General features: G+C 42.2%; 1 protein-coding gene across 9 annotated transcripts in view; it reads left to right on the top strand.

Moving 5' to 3' along the window:
• rims2a (regulating synaptic membrane exocytosis 2a) overlaps positions 1-15,705 on the top strand; it is a 1,169,411-nt gene that overhangs the window by 871,738 nt on the left and 281,968 nt on the right. The window lies entirely within an intron of this gene.

The following is a 15,705-nucleotide window of genomic DNA, read 5'->3' as shown; positions in this document are numbered from 1 at the left end:
TATAAGATTGTGAATGACATGGATGGAGTGGAAAATGTGAGGCTTTTTTCCAGGCTGGAGGGGTCAATTACTAGGAGACAAAGGTTCAAGGTGCCGGGGGAGTTAAAAACAGATGTGCAAGGCAAGTTTTTCACACAAAGGGTGGTGAGTGCCTGGAATATATTTCCAGAAGATGTGATGAAAGCAGATATAATAGCAGCATTCAAGAAACACCTCGACGTATACATGAATAGGAAGGGAATAGAGGGATATGGATCCTGTAAGTGAAAACAGTTTTAGTATGGAAGGGCAAATGTGTCAGCGCAGGGCTGAAGGGCTATTCCTGTACTGTATTGTTCTTTGTCCTTTCTTTCTTCTTCTGCGGTGTACTATTGGGCCTGAGTGACTTCCAAAATCACTGCCCTTGAGGTACTCACTGTAGAATTTAGTGGTAGTGGCCTTTGCAACCTAGACACAGGTGCAACTCTCTATGTCCTGTACTGAAAGCTGAGTACTGTTTGGCCACTTCATGTTGATGCAGCACTAGATTGGTTTACTTTTGTAAAAGAAAGAAGCAGTTCGAAATATAATTAACTTGGGCCCTTGGCATTTAGGATGCAGGGCCACCCACTGCTTTCAAGGAATGAATCGATGAGTGAGCACCCAGTTCAATGAGTATATTCTTGAGTCAGGAGACTGAATTTTAGCACCCAAAAGCATTAGGCCTGAGGTTCAAATGTTGTAACTCTTAACCCAAAACCTGCCAACTTCAGACTTTATTGAAGTTAGTATTTGTTTTAGCCTGTCTTGCAGGGTTAGATTAACTGGCTGGATTTCCAGACACCTGAGAGAAGCAAGGAAAATGTCAGCGAGAAAGCAAATGTTTCACTGTACTGCTGGTTGGCCAGGTACAGCAAGAATGCTTTCCTTTTCCCCAAATCACCCATCCTTCATAATTATACAACCCCATTCAATATTTTCCCTATTGAGGACTGGACACCCTGGGATCAACCTTCACCCACCCTCCTCGCACACCTGCCTGCACCTCCTCAACTCATCCTTACCCAGTTAATGGATTGAATCTATGCAGTCTCACTGTCTGCTCTGAACTCCCTCTCACCGAAAGGTAGACTTTTTAGTCAGGCTGACCTCTAGGCAGGGAACCCATCAATGAAAACAAAACTTATCCTATGAAGAGAAACCTGGAATCATGTCCAAAGCACTACCTCACTTACGTACCTCACACCTGTAATATTGAGGATTTTATTAAATCTTTCATGGGGAGTGGCATTACTAGTCGGACAAAAATTTATTGCACATCTCTAATTACCTTATTGAACACGGTTGGGGGCTGTCTTCTTGAACTGTTATAGTCCATTTGGTGTAGGTAGACTCACAATTCCATTTGAAGGAACAGCCATATATTCTGAGGTCAGGATGATGAGTGGTTTAGGGGGGACCTTGCAGTTGGTGGTGATGCCATGTATCTGCTGCCCTTATCTTTCTAGGTGGTAGTGGTTATGGGACTGAAAGGTACTTTGTAAGGAGCCTTCATGAGTTAGCAATTCAGAAATGGGATACACTGCTGCCAGTCTGTGGTGGTGGTGAAGGGAGTGAATACTTCAGGTTGTGAATTTAGTGCAAATCAAATTTTATTGAAGTTATACTTGTCCAGATCAGTGGGGAGTATTCCATCACATTCATAACGTATGTCATATAGATGGGAGTGAATATTCTATGAGTCATGAGGTGAGTTTCTTATAACAGTTATAGCCACAGTATTTATTTGACCAGTCCAGTTTAGGCTTAAGTCGATGGCAACCCAAGGACATTCAAAGTGGGGTATTCAGTGATGATAATGATTGAAGGTGAGACGTTAAGATTCATTCATGTTGTAGATGGTCATTGCCTGGCATTTTTTATGTCACAAAAGGCTAAAACACACATGCCAGCAGATTGCCACTTGCCACAAATCTGTATCTGGAACTAGGTTTTGTCTTGATTTTGGTTTGTATTCTATATCAAATGATGAACTGAGAGCATGTGAAAATTACATACCCACAGCAATTTAGATAAATCTATTTTTTTAAATGGATATCTAACAAAACGAAGGGAATATAAATTAAATGGTTTTTCAGTGTAAACACTGACACTATCTCAGCTCAGCTCATTCTAAACACAGAGCTGCAGCAGAAGAGTAGGTATTGTAAAAGGTTAACTGACAACTATTCCGTTCTAAAACATTTATTTGAAGTTGTGTTGGATCTGAATAGAGTGATTGATTTACTGAGACCTGTACCTTTGCAATGCCATATTTAACTTAAATTGAGACAATTTCTTTTTCATATCTTCTATGACATATGTGTTCACAAATGTATTATACTTGCATTTATGCATTAATATTCCTGGCCACTGAACGTTTAGTGTTTTATAGCCAATTAAATGTTTCTTTGAAGTCACTACTGTAATATAGGAAACATAGCAGCTAGTATGCACATGTCAAACTCCCACAAAGAACAATGTGGCAATGACGAGGTAATCCATACTGCTTTTTCATAAATCTTAATTTAACTGATCTCTCATCATGTCGGCTTACGAATCCAATTTCTTGCTGTGTTTCCTTTTGATTTGTTTGTAACTTCCCAGAAGTTACCTGAGAAGATCAACAGAGAGAAGTTAATGGTACAGTAGCTGATGTCAGTGCAAAAGAGAAGCAGTTTTCGAGCCAGCTTTGTCAGGCTGTGAAAACCTGACAAACGTTGTCAAAACGTTTGAGAGTCTTTGTGGTTAGCAGGCTTCATGCTGATTGTAGTGAGAGTATGTGCATGTCTTTGATATGTTCTTCACCTCACATTGTCTATCTACTTAGATAAATAAATCTGTCATTAGTGCCTTCCCAAAACTTAACTTTTAAGCAATTCTAGCTTATAATTTTTAGGTTTATCAAATAAATTGGGCATATAAAATAGTAAAGGGTGGAGAGTTGATCAGTTGAAGTAGGAAACAAATCTAATCTTTAGACACCTTAACTCCTGATTAGTACATCTTTGAATACTTAAAATAACATTATAAAATTTGATAGTTTCGCTTTTCAAAGCAGAAACAGAAGAGGAATCAAGCAGTCACTCATTGGGTAACATTTTCTTAATATTGTAAAAGACTCAGTTGCAGTCGATAATATTGTGGGTGGCACAGTGGTTAGCACTGCTGCCTCACAGCGCCAAAGACCCGGGTTCAATCCCGCCTCAGGCGACTGACTGTGTGGAGTTTGCACGTTCTCCCCATGTCTGCGTGGGTTTCCTCCGGGTGCTCCGGTTTCCTCCCACAGTCCAAAGATGTGCAGGTCAGGTGAATTGCCATGCCAAATTGCCCGTAGTGTTAGGTAAGGTGTAAATGTAGCGGTATGGGTGGGTTTCGCTTCGGTGGGTCGGTGTGGACTTGTTGGGCTGAAGGGCCTGTTTCCACACTGTAAGTAATCTAATCTAAAAATATTTAATTCCCCTTTTGACATCATGCAAATTTGGAATAATGGCTGGTAACATTAATAATTTAATTTATACAAGTGTCAATTCAAGCAGCTTTTTCACCAGGAACATTTGTACACAGTGCAGTATAAAAACATATTGTGCTTAATATATAATTCTGTGCATTGTTTTTACTGAGTGCTTGTTTATTGTAGGGTGGCATTTGAGTTATTGGAGTGTATGTAATGTGGTTAACACAGTCAAACATTCCCAGAAAGGGTATAATTGCCACCACACAGGAAAACTTCAGTTATCTGAACATGTTGAGACAGTATGGGTACTTGTGTGTTTGAAATATGTCACCTTGACGCACTAAGCTATCAAAGTTACATTAAAAAAAGTTTTTGTATGTTGTTACTCTTTGGTATTTTTGCTTTGATTTATTGTTGTCACATTTACTTTGGTTCAGTAAAATTTTTGTTTTTTTGTACAATACAGGCAGTTCATATCATACAAAGTGTATTAGAGTAATAGGACAGAGGAAAGATAACAGAATGCTTTCTATTGTGCATCTATAAAAGTTGGTAAGAGTCTTTATGGACACGTCAAATTTCCCTAGAGGCATTGTTGTACTTTTTTTGAACAGAGCATCAATGTGGCTTGACCAGGACAGATTTTGGTGATCGGGGGAGGCGATGGCCTCATGCTATTATCAGTGGACTGTTAATCCAGAGACCCAGATAATGTTCTGGGGACCCGGCTTTGAATCCCGCCATGGCAGACAGTGGAATTTGAATTCAATAAAAATCTGGAACTAAGAGTCTAATGATGACCATGAATCCATTGTCGATTTTTGGAAAAAACCCATCTGGATCACTAATGTCCTTCAGGGAAGGAAGCGGCCCAACTATCCTCTGGGCAATTAGGGTTGGGCAATAAATGCTGCCTCGCCAGTGATGCCCTCATCCCGTGAAATGAATAAAGGAAAAAAACTCACTGCCAGGGACTCGATGCTCTTGACCATCGCCACCTCAGCATCGTTGATGTAGATGGGAGCGTGCCTGCCACCTTGTTTCCTGAACTCAGTGATCAGCTCTTTATTTTGATGATGTTGAGAAATAAATTGGTATCTTTCCATTATGCTACTAAGCACTCTATCTCTTTCCTATATTCTCTCTCATCATTGTTTGAGATACGGCCTGTGCGGTAATCAGCGAACTTGCAGATGGGTCTTAGGGCGGAATTTGGTCACACAGTCATAGGGAGTATAGTAAGGGGCTGTGTATGTAGCCTTTTGGGGGAAGCCAATGTTGAGGATTATCACGGAGGAGTTGTTGTCCAGAGTGTGCGACTGGAAAAGCACAGCAGGCCAGGCAGCATCCGAGGAGCAGGAAAATCGACGCTTTGGGCCGGAGCCTTTCATCATTCCTGGACAATCTAAATGGCAGAGGGTGGAGCAGAAACCTAAGTGTCAGGGCTTGGAGATTAGTTTGGTTGGAATTATGATGTTGCAGGCAGAGCTGCAGTCAATAAATAGGTACCCTTGTTATCCAGTTGTACCAGGGCTGAAGGTAGGGCCAGAGAGATTGCATCTATCATGGACCTGTTGCAATGGTCGGCGATTTGCAAAGGATCAAGGCAGGCTGAGAGGCAGGAGTTTATGTGAGCCACTACTAATCTTCCTAAGCACATATAATCATGGAGGTTAGAGCCACTGGGCAGTAGTCATTGAGGCATGCTGCATGAGTTTTCTTTGGTACCAGGATGATGGTAGTCTTCTTAAAGCACGTAGGGACTTAAGATCATAGTAGGGAGAGGTTAAAGATATTAATGAATACCCTGCTCGCTGGTCCACACAGGATCTGAGTGCACAGTCAGAGATTCCATCTTAGCCAGTCGCTTTCATAATTTTGCTCTCAAAAAGGATGAGGTGACATCTGCAGTAGTAACGGACAGAACAGGTGTATCCGAGGCTATAGGGCTGGTGACATTGTACGTTCGTTTCAAATCAAATGTCAGTGAAACAATGCATTGAGTGCATCAGGAAGTTGTATTTATGTCCACTATTCTCTTATGTGCCATTTTGTAGGCTTTTATGTCATATGAGCTTTGCCACAAATGGTGGGTGTCATTTTGGTTAGTTTGGGTCGCTAGATTAGTCCACTAATCCTTAATGGCATTTAAGAAGTTGCATCTGGATTTTCTGTAAAAGTCAGGGTCATCTGACTTGAATGCCTCACTCCTGGCTAAAAATAGGCAATGGATCTGCCAGTTCATTCATGGTTTCCAGTTGAGGAACATTCAGATTAATGTCTTTGTATGCAGTCTTCTACACACTTGCTAATGAAGTCTGTATGGTAGTGAAATTGTACACGGTCATTTCAGAAGGCCGATAGGGGTGGGGGTTCTTGGTGGTGGTATCTAGTTGGATTTGGTGCAAGTGTTTAAGATGATCCATTGGATGCAAAAACTGGTGGGCTGGAAAATGACGACCAGGGGGACCCTGTCTTTATTACATTTGGAGGGGGCAGTGATTTAGAGCAGTGGAGTAGGGAATTGAAGAGGTGTGGTAGAGGACCATATGGATGACAGAGGAGGGAAAAGCCCATTGTTCAAAGTAGGGGGATATCTGGGATGCTTAATAAAGACAGGGACCTCTTCTCCTCACTTTCCACCTCACCAGTCACCGCATCCCACGTATCATCCTTAAGCAGTTGGGCCAACCCTAAATATACCCCACCACTAAGGACATCTTCCCCTCCCCACCCCTCTCTGCCTTCGGCAAGGACCGTTCTCTTTGTCACTCCTTGTTTTGCGCCACTCTTTCCACCAACCCCGCCCGAACCCTCAGTACCTTCCCCTGCAACTATAAAAGATGCAAAACCTGTCGGCACACCATCCTTCTCACCTCATTCAAGGCCCCAAACAGTCCTTCCAGGTGAGATAGAGGTTCACCTGCCTCTCCTCCAACCTAGTTTACTGTACCCGGTGCTCCCGATGTGGTCTTCTCTACATCAGGGAGCCAAACATAAACTGCAGACACGCTTCACCAAGCATCTCAACTGAGCCCGCAAGAGCCAGCTTGAGCCCCCAATTAGCTCCCATTTCAATTCCCCTTCCCCCTCCAACATGACCATCTTCAGCCTCCTCCATTGTCTCAGTGAATCAGACCACAAATTGGAGGAACAGCACCTCATCTTCTGCCTGGGCAACCTACAGCCCAGAGGACTCAACATTGAGTTCTCCAATTTCAAATAATCTCCCTTCCCATACCCAATTCCCTTCTCAGCACCTCTTCCTCCCTTTAATTCCACCTCCCTACCCTTGCTTCCAGCTATCAACAGATTAATTCCACCCATTGACCAACCAAGCCATACCCTCTACTTGTGTTCACCTATCGCAACCTCACCACTCCGCCCCACTCCCCACAAAAATCTCTCCCCCCACTTTATCTGCAGCTCCCTTCACCCCCACCCCAAGTCCTGAAGAAGGATTATACCTGAAACATTGACTTCTTCATCACCTGATGCTGCCTGGCTTGCTGTGTTCTTCCAGCCTCCTGCTTGTCTACTTTGGATTCCAGCATCTGCAGTTTTTCTTGTCTCTAACGGTAATGGCATACTCATTTAGGTTGGCCAATGAATTCTTGAATATGGACCAGTTCCCCACTTCCAAGCAGTCCCACAGAAGGTCTTCTGCTGCCTCAGACCAGCACTGTACTACTTTTAGTAGTGAGTCCTCACATTTTGGATTCTGCTTGTAAGTCGGGAGATGGCATACAGCATTGTGACCTGATTTTCCAAAATGGGGACAAGATATGGAGTGATAGGCATCTTTGTTGGTTGTGTATTGATGGTATTTGGTAGCACACTCTTGAGGTTGGCCTGGTTGAAGTTACCAGCTATGATAAACAAGGCATAGGGATATTCCATCTCAAGTCAATTTCTAGCAGCGATTATTTCATCAAGAGCATTCTTCACTTCTGCATGGGGTGCTATGTCGATCACTGTCAGGATAGTGGAGGTGAGCTCATTCGGCACGAAGTAGGGACAGCATTTCACTGGTAGATATTCTTGGTCAGGCATGCAGTACCTCACCATGAATGCCATGTCTCAGCACCAGGAGGTATTGATTAGAAGGCAGACCTCACTTCCCCTTGGCTTGCCTGAGGATGCCATATGGTCCATGCAATGTAAAGAGAAACCTTTTGTTTGTAAGGCACAAATAGATGGAGCAGAAGTAAGCCATATCTGTATAAAACAGAGCATACAGCAGCCTCTCAGTTCCATCTGGAAGGTAAGTTAGTTTGAAGGTCATGTAGTTTGTTTTCAATAGCTTGGACATTTGCCAGGACAATGCTGGTGAGAAGGGACTTGAAACCATGTTGTTTTAGTCCCACCTGCAGGTCAGCACTTCTCCCACTTTACCTGATAAGTTGCCTACTTCAGGTTGATCCTGAACGTCAGTGATGGAAGTCCGCTGCACCAAGAGGTAATTGTGTCCTTAGCACCAATCGCGGCCACAGATGCTCAGGTCTTGGAGTCAGTTCCATCAGGCCTTCACATTGTCCAGTCCCATCAAGGTCAGGGGTTGTTCTTGAGGCTGGTCAGGCCTCCTCTGGGGTTGGGTTTCATTCCTGTATTGGCTGGGCCTTGGTTCTGGGTTTCCTTGACGTCAGGATGTTCGGTAGGTTTCTGTTCACTCTTGGCTTGCAAGCATGGGAATTAGGCTTGGTTAAATATAAAATCTTCAGACCTGTAAGTAGATTTACCAAAACATTATTAGTAATTTTAACAGACTTACAATTGTTCTGCTATTTTAAAACTCAATTCTAAGATATGGAAGAATAAATTCTGCTATTGAGAGCTCGCAAAGAGTCATGATGTTGGGCCACCATCTTGAACCATCTGGAGATTATTTGTCTCAAGTGTCATCATGGGCCGGATCTGCATGAAGTTGCGTAGATTCTGTGGGGTAGTGAAAATGGAAGCCGAAACTTGATTCCATGATTCCCGATCTTGTTCCTGTGCTTCCCAATTTTAAGCAGGTCATTTAAAAATACAGGCTGTTTGGGTCATACCGTGTTCCTGACCTGACCTGACCTGACCTCACCAACCTCAGTTCAGCAATAGGCACATCCAAGAGCCCCCCAATTTTTTTTTAAATGATGCCAGCTTCAAAAAGAGTCATTTTATTTACCTTGGAGGTGTCTCTGGATGTTATGTTTTGGAGATGCTGGTGTTGCACTGGGATGTACAAAGTTAAAAGTCACACAACACCAGGTTATACTCCAACAGGTTTAATTGGAAGCACTAGCTTTTGGAGCACTGTTCCTTCATCAGGTGGTTGTGGAATACACAATTGTAAGACACAGCAGTTATAGCAAAAGTTTACTGTGTGATGTAACTGAAATTATACACTGAAAAATACCTTGATTGTTTGTTAAGTCTCTCATCTATTAGATGGCCATGATAGTTTAACTTCTTACGTATGTAAATCACGAAACCTTTTTTAAAAGTTACAATCTCAGGTTAACTGTAACAATTGGTGTCAGCTCAGATAACATGTTGAAGGTGTTAGCCCCCTGTTGTCTGTGCCATAATGTTTAGACTGATTCTGACTAAAAAAATTGAGTTCTTCTAGGAGAAAGTGAGGACTACAGATGCTGGAGATCAGAGCTGAAAATGTGTTGCTGGAAAAGCAGGTCAGGCAGCATCCAAGGAGCAGGAGAATCGACGTTTCGGGCATGAGCCCTTCTTCAGGGGTCTATGTGAGAGGGTGTGTGTGTGGTCACCTGTAGTGTGACATGAACCCAAGGTCCCGGTTGAGAACCTCCCTATGGGTACCAAACTTAGCTATCAGCCTTCAACAGACAGGAGCATTCCCTCCCTCCCAGTTGGAGAACACTTCAGTGGTCCAGGACATTTGACCTCGGACCTTCAGGTGGCCATCTTCCAAGGTGGACTTCAGGACAAGCAGCAGCGAAAAGTGGCAGAGCAGAAGCTAACAGCTAAGTTCAGTACCCATAGGGAAGGCATCAACCTGGACCTTGGGTTCATGTCACACTACAGTTGACCACCATTGCACTACACACACATACACATTATGAACTCCTATACACACAGACACACACACACACTCCCACACGCACCCTCTCACAGACATAGACCCCTTTACACTCTCTCTCTCACTCACACACACACACACACTCTCTCTCTCTCTCTCTCTCTCTCTCTCTCACAGACACTCACAACTCCCCGCTCCACACACACACACAAAATATAATTTCAGTTACATCACACAGTAAACTTTTGCTATAAATGCTGTATTTTACAATTGTGTACTCCACAACCACTTGATGAAGGAGCGGCGCTCCGAAAGCTAGTGCTTCCAATTAAACCTGTTGGACTATAACCTGGTGTTGTGAGATTTTTATCTCTGGATGTTGGAATCTTTTGAAAGTTGGTGCTAATCTATGCTTGCTCCCTTAGCACCCACACCACCACCACCACCACATAGCCCCTCAAAACTCCACATGGCATATGACAAAGCATGTGCTTACATCTGTTTCCTTAGCTAGAGTTTCCTAGAACTGGTAATTAGCCTGTAGTTTGAAGGATGCCACTCTACATCAAGACTATCTGATTATGACACTCTTCTGCTTCTACTACCTCTCAAAGGCATAACAGAAGGATTTGTCAGCCTTCCTTGCCTCATTCAATGCCCAACAAGTTCTGAATTAAACCCTAGATCTGTAGCTTCCGGCTCAGAGGCAGGGACAAAACTACAAAAAATAGAGTACATAATGATTTTTGGCCAAGGGGCTAGACACCTATTTAAGTATTGAAACAGCTGAACCCAAGGGAAAACATTGCTTGATTGAAGGTCTGGCTTTCTCTTATGTTTTGTCCATTGCAAACAATATTTATTTATCACAAGATCAAATATTTCAGTGCTTGGAGTTTCTGCTATTGATTGACATTTTTACTGACTTGTAGTGAAAGCAATCTTTTAATGAAATGTTAATTTATGAATGTGAAATAACTCCACAGAGGTCAACGTCCTGTCACCAAGTCACCCTTTATTTATGCACAGAAAGTCCTTGACACTGATCCAGCTCCCACAGAGCCAGGTCTCATGATCAGGATGTCTGACAATCCTGCTTTTTTTTTCTCTTTTTCTCTTCTTTTTTTCTTAAAACATAATTGGCCCTTCACATCAAAGGGCCAATTATGGTTTTTTTGCTGTGTGATCAATCACTCCTGTTCTTTTTTTTTTACCCTCCCCCCCAACACACTACCGTCTCACTGCGGTAGTGCTTATTTTTTCCCCAGCACCCATGGTGAGTGTGTGCAGGTGCGAGACACAGTGAGAGACACAAGGTGCACGAATCTTTATTCAATTTACACTCCTGTAGTGTATAAGTCCTGCCCTGATCTGTCTTTCCAAAATGCAGCACTTCACATTTATCTAAATTAAACTCCATCTGCCACTCCTTGGCCCATTGACCCATCTGATCAAGCTCCTGTTGTTCTCTGAGGTAATCTTCTTCACTGTCCACTACACCACCAAGTTTAGTGTCATCTGCAAACTTACTAACCATACCTCCTACGTTCGCATCCCAATCATTTACATGAATGTCAAAAAGCAGTGAACCCAGCACTGATCCTTGTTTTCTTTTTCCATTTATTTTATATATGCATGATGATATGTGTATATGTTAGCTACAGTGCTTATATCTAGAGAATATAGCTTGGCATGGAAGCTATAAAGAACCACGGAGGCTGGGTGGAGAGGTATGAGGTGGCATAGATGGACCATGGAGAGACTGTGAGAGGTGAGGGCTGGAGGAACTTACTCTGTTAAAAGATGTAAAGTCTCTCAACACTGCAGCTGGTCTTTTACATTACTGGACTCTACTGCCTCTGAAATCTTTCACAGGTTTGTTGATCCTACTGCAGCCCAAATAACACTCCTTGAGTCCCCTCTACCAAAGACTCAAGCACTCATTGTTTTCTCCTCAATCTGGGAATACACATTCGACCACCAAAAATAGTTCCTGGCTATCTCCTTCATTTACATCACGCTGGGGTACCTTGATGCACTTGTTCCAGCACTTTTCCTCTCAACATGGGAGAAATTACTCTCAGTCCCCACTTTAAACACCCATCCAATATGGACAACTCCCACTTCCTGGTAAGGGTGTAATTCTAGGCAGTTTCCATGATAGGTCCTCCCTTTCCAAACAAAGTCCACTGCTCAGCTCTAGTAACGTTCTGCCCCAGTTCGCTGACACTGGCATGTTATCATCCTGAGAAAAGTGCATAATTTTGAGGTTCCATCCGGGAACATCTTTATTCTCCAGTAATGCATCTGCATTGTCATGATTCTCCGTTGTTGGTATTTGATCTCATGTGAGTCAGCTGACAGAGCCAGTGCACATCTGCAGGTGTGCTACCAGCATTGATGGTATTCTTGTGTACGGGCCAAAAATGGAGGTTAGAGGCCTTTGGTTGGTTGTAGCACAAAGTGCCTGCTGCAAAGGCAATTGGTGAACTTGTAAACTCCGAACACGATGCTGAATCCTACTTTTTCAACTTGAGCATAATTCTCCTCTGACTTCAAAAGTGAACCCAATGTGAAAGCAATGGGCCTTTCTTCTCTATTCGGTAAGATGGCAACAGTGCAGTGCCAACTCCATAAGATGAAACATGACATGCTAACTGTGGTGGAAACTTCAGGTCAAAATGAACAAACACTTCTGACCTTTTTAAGACTTGTCACCTCACACATCTGAATCCATTTTCATGAATCCATCTTTCCCCGCAACTGATGCAGGGATTTTGGCACAGTTGCCAGATCAAACAATAACTTGCCATAAGTCCGAAGAACCATCTAAGTTGAGACACATTCTCTGGCCTAGGGGTCTTCATGATGTAATGCCAAAAGGCAGTCATTTGTAGTGGAAAGGTCTACTGTGTGTGCCTATCATCAGCAGCAGCTGAGACTCCTTTCTTGGATTTCTTGCAAACTAATGTTTGAGTCCACTAGCCTATTACCTATGCCCCAGTTCAACGTAATTTTTGTAATCAGGAGTGTCTGGCTAATGCAGGGTATTTATCTTTTATGATGTAAAGTGACAATTCTGCAGACTGGTCCCTTACCTGTACTTTCATCAGTACATAGCTCTTCAGTGGCACCACCTGTTCCATGTATGTCTATCGTATAGGCTGGCAGACTTTAATGGTAGTGTCCTAAGCTTCTCCATATAGACTGATTCAAGCATCAAAGTCACTAATGCATCTGTACCAACTTGCATTTTTATTGTCTTCCCCTCTACTTTGCGAAAAACCCAGAGAAAGATCAGTTTCACCCCATACTGACAATGTGTTTGACTGAAACTGTGCTGAGTCTGGGCCATCTACTTCTGCAGACCTCACTGACTCCCTGTCTACTCCTTGGCTCGTGGCATGTCTTAGCCTCAATGTTGTTTCTTTGTGACTTCCCTTCTCTTGTTTGGATTTCACCAAGCAATTTTGGTCAATATAACCCACTCTGTTACATCTGTACTGAGCTTCTTGATTCCAACATGTTGAGTCCTTATAGCCACTATCATACCAACAATATTCTATGGTTGGTACTGCACTTAGCTGAGTTTCCACTATTTGATGCACCCAGGCCTTGTTAGTCAACTGAGTTACTTTGCTAGCTGCCAACTCTTTGAGATAGCAATTTCGATAACTGCCTTGAAATCTAGGCTTCTCCTTGTTAGTAGCTTCCGTTAGATGGCTTCATGTTACAGGTCACAAACTGGCAAGTTCACACAGTTAGCACTGTTGCCTCACAGAAGGGATCGGGTTCGATTCCAGTGTTGGGTTTGCACATGGAGTTTGTATGGAGTTTGCACATTCTCTCTGTGTCTATATAAGTCCAAAGATATGCAGGTTAGATGCATTGGCTGTGCTAAATTGACCCATCATGTTCAGGGATGTGTAGACTCTTCAGAGAATCAGCTCGGACTCAATGGGCGGAATGATTTCCTGCACTGTAATGGTCCTGCAAGGGATCTTGGAAGAATCCTCCAAATTTGAAGTGTTCCACTAACCTCTTAAAGATGATCATGAATTCGGTGATAGACTGTTCTGTGTTCAGTACCTGTTTGTAAAAGCAGAAACCTTCCACGATCATTAGCAGTTTGGGTGCGAAATAATTTTCTAACACTTTGAATGCTCTAGAATATCTGATCCATGAGGTTCTCTGGTTGTACAAGACTGCCAAGGTCTTGCTCTTGATGGTACTTTAAAAAAATATGACCTCAGCCACTTTGTTCGCCTTTAAGAACAAGTTAAAGCATTCCATGTATAAAGTCCAATTTTCTGACTGTTCATCAAATGGTTCCATCATCCCAGATAGGCCCACCACTTTGTTTTCCTGCAGGTGGGAATTTTTCCTGTCATTCGGGTCTAGAAGACATTTACAGCCCGAGTCCCCTCACTGAACAATTCCACATAAGCCACTCCTTCATAGACTGTGTTAGCATACTGTTTCTCCCTGGCATCTCCCACATTCAGAATCCCTTCGTGACTGCTCAGTGTGATGAATTTGGTAAGTCCTGAGTGCATAATCTTTGCTTTAGCCATTGGCCCGAGTCCCCTCACTCTTGACCCTCTTCCCTAGTGAGTACCTTCTTTCCTGGCATCAACCACAGCATGAGTCACTTCACGATCACTTTCCTCGACATTACCTCTTTGTGCCATTTCTGAAGTCTGGATGATGTCTCTGTCGGTCAAAAAAAATGTTTTCATGTTTGTGGACCGGACCCCATTCTTGTTGTCAGTTTATATTTTGCGGCTTCCTTTGGAACCAGGTAGAGAAATGGTAAATCTGAACGGGAACACATTGTTAACAATGCTCACACCTCCACACATGGGTCTCGATTGGACCCAAGCTCTATCCCTGAAGTTATCTGATCAGTGCTCTTCAAGGGGTCGCACTCTGAATTACATACATAACACACCCCCGGTGCCAGTGAATAATGGTTGAACTAATAAATCAGTGGTGCCTATCATAAGACCCCCAAAGGAATTTTTAAACAATATATAATATATGTAAAATAGGTTGAAGGTAACCATGTCAAATATATTCATAACCAATATAGTAAACAGTAATTACAATCATAGTCAAATTCAATAAATAACCCTCAACTGATGGTGTCTTGAACAAAACTTTTCTCAACATTCTTGATTGAGTATTCTTGTCAGTTCCAACAATTTGGTTTAGTCTGTAATGAGAGATCCGGTAATGCAACACAATTAGGATTCATTATTTTGTTGAGTAATTAAAAGGTAGCAATATGCATTATGTCCTTTTGTCAGATATTGGCAATAAACATTTCCTGTACTTCGATGATTACATATTGCAACTTAAGACTAAACTGGTGCAGTGTATCAAACAAGTAAGAATTTTGTGATTCTACTCCATGTAAAGTGCACATGTTTGTCCAAATAGAGGATCAGGAAAGACTGTCTGGATCACTGGAATTCTGTTGGATTAGACGTGATTCAGTTTTCAATTACATTACAATTACAATTACATTACAAATCCCTAAAATGAAAATTCACTTTCAGTGCTTCAAGTTGTTCTGAGGCATTAACAGTGCAAAATTATTTCTGTCTGTTAATGGCATTTCTTTAATTTGTTTCTTTACAATTTAAAGTCTGATCAATTTTTGATGAAAGTTATCAAGGAGAGTCATTGCCATAGCATGGTTGTATTAAACAAATACTCAAATCAGATTTGCAATTATTAATCTCAGCAGGTCTGGCAGCATCTGTAAAGAGAGAAAACAGCTGACGTTTTGAGTCTAACTGACCCTTTGTCAAAGCTTTGAAAAGGGTCAGTTAGACTCGAAACGTCAGCTCTTTTCTCTCCTTACAAATGCTGCCAGACCTGCTGAGATTTTCCAGCATTTTCTCTTTTAGTTTCAGATTCCAGTATCTGCAGTAATTTATTTTAATTTTTTTGCAATTATTAATGTTATTTTGAAAAAAAACAATAAACTGTGAGAAGATAATTATATAATTGTGAGCTGGATATAATCATCATTTAGCCTGCATTTATATGATTCTCAGAATCTTGTACTGCTTCAAGAAATCAAAGATCAATTTTTGGGTAATGAAATGTTTGTTCCTGGGTATCATCTAGTGAAGGGATGGCCTCGCCTAGATGCACAGCTTAATTTTAACAGATCTTGTAAGACTGG

The sequence above is a fragment of the Chiloscyllium punctatum genome, chromosome 5 (assembly GCF_047496795.1).
Source record: "Chiloscyllium punctatum isolate Juve2018m chromosome 5, sChiPun1.3, whole genome shotgun sequence".
Taxonomy (NCBI): domain Eukaryota; kingdom Metazoa; phylum Chordata; class Chondrichthyes; order Orectolobiformes; family Hemiscylliidae; genus Chiloscyllium; species Chiloscyllium punctatum.
This window is presented reverse-complemented; position numbering and strand designations above follow the sequence as displayed.